Below are 2,067 nucleotides of genomic sequence, written 5' to 3' on the forward strand. Positions count from 1 at the left end.
ATGTTTGCAGCAATTATGCATGCTCCCGTTAAAACAGCATTTCAATGTCTCGCATGGCTTAAAGCTCTAGGAGGCTTCAACATTTAGAATACATACGGACTACTTCGTTTGTTAAAGATAAGCGAAGACCGCGCGACCATCGCTCGGTCGTCCAGTCCTCGAAAGTTTTGTTGCGTTCCAAAGAAGAGACAAATGGGGTTTACCCTTGCGCTAAGGGGAGAAGAAGAGAAAAGCAGTTGTTAAATCTAAGAGGTGTGTGGAGTACATCGCGTGTTGGTTAAAATTGTTAAATGAAGTATACGCGAAATGTTCTCTCGCTCTTGCTTTTCCTCTTGCTTCCGTGGCGCTCGAAAAGAAGGGATGATAAATAAAGAAACCTATTCGAAATCTCTTGTGGAACAAAAAATAATACGGACGGACGTTAAAATTGAACCGAGACGAAATGGATCGTCTTGCGAGTTGTCTTCGCTTTGAAATTGTTAAAAATTGATAAAAGCAATACGACGAAGCTGCAGTCCGCAAAATGTTTGAAGCAAAAAGGAAATAACACGAAAATTATGGGAACGTCGTGTCTCAACTTTTTTTCCCCTCTTGTGCTCGTTTCATCGAACGATAAATACAAACATTTTGAAACGAGAGAGGAGGAAAAATTGAATATGCGAAAGGTTGATTCACGCACAGTTTCTCTACGTGTTTGCTTTTTTGCTTCTTTTCGTTTATTTTTTTTTTTTTTGCATCGAGCATCATTATTCACCTTTCGATGAAACCAAAGAAATTGACGACCTCAGAGTAGGCGAGATTACCCGCTGAATTTAAGCATATTATTAAGCGGAGGAAAAGAAACTAACTAGGATTTCCTTAGTAGCGGCGAGCGAACAGGAATGAGCCCAGCACTGAATCCCGCGGTACCGCCGCTGGGAAATGTAGTGTTCAGGAGGATCCGTTTATCCCGAGACATCGAATTGCGTCCAAGTCCATCTTGAATGGGGCCATTTACCCATAGAGGGTGCCAGGCCCGTAGTGACCGGTACGCGTTTCGGGAGGATCTCTCCTTAGAGTCGGGTTGCTTGAGAGTGCAGCCCTAAGTGGGTGGTAAACTCCATCTAAGGCTAAATACGACCACGAGACCGATAGCGAACAAGTACCGTGAGGGAAAGTTGAAAAGAACTTTGAAGAGAGAGTTCAAGAGTACGTGAAACCGTTCAGGGGTAAACCTGAGAAACCCAAAAGATCGAATGGGGAGATTCATCGTCAACAACGCTGGCTCCCGTTGGTGCGCGATGCCCCGGATGGACCTTCGGGTTCCATTAGCGAGGGCACACCACCTTCGGCGAATGTTCCGGCGAGGTAGTCGTGCACTTCTCCCCTAGTAGAACGTCGCGACCCGTTGCGTGTCGGTCTACGGTCCGAGGCGGAGCCTGTCCGTCACCTTAACGGTGTTCGTGACAGACCCTCGGTTGCCTGGCCGACTGCGCGACGGTACTCAGACGGTATCAGGCCGCAACCAATCCATTTTCGAATGTGTGTGCGTCAGGACCGCCGCAAGCTAGGTTCAGTTATAATTACCCGGATGTACGGACTATGCGCCGTCCCCGGGTCTGGCCAGCTGTTAGCAGGAGGAGTCCTTGGACTGGCCAAGCTTTGAATTACCGGTCGGCGACGCTATTGCTTTGGGTACTCTCAGGACCCGTCTTGAAACACGGACCAAGGAGTCTAACATGTGCGCAAGTCATTGGGATATAAATAAACCTAAAGGCGAAATGAAAGTGAATGTCGTCCTCTGCGTCGACCTAGGGAGGATGGGCCTCGTTACGATTAGGCCTCGCACTCCCGGGGCGTCTCGTTCTCATTGCGAGAAGAGGCGCACCTAGAGCGTACACGTTGGGACCCGAAAGATGGTGAACTATGCCTGGTCAGGACGAAGTCAGGGGAAACCCTGATGGAGGTCCGTAGCGATTCTGACGTGCAAATCGATCGTCGGAACTGGGTATAGGGGCGAAAGACTAATCGAACCATCTAGTAGCTGGTTCCCTCCGAAGTTTCCCTCAGGATAGCTGGCACTCGCTC

General features: G+C 48.7%; 1 pseudogene; it reads left to right on the plus strand.

The window, feature by feature from the left end:
* Positions 1–779: 779 nt before the first annotated feature.
* Positions 780–2,067, plus strand: part of LOC143306927 (large subunit ribosomal RNA) — a 4,735-nt pseudogene continuing 3,447 nt past the window's right edge.

The sequence above is a fragment of the Osmia lignaria genome, unplaced genomic scaffold (genome assembly GCF_051020975.1).
Source record: "Osmia lignaria lignaria isolate PbOS001 unplaced genomic scaffold, iyOsmLign1 scaffold0040, whole genome shotgun sequence".
Lineage (NCBI taxonomy): Eukaryota > Metazoa > Arthropoda > Insecta > Hymenoptera > Megachilidae > Osmia > Osmia lignaria.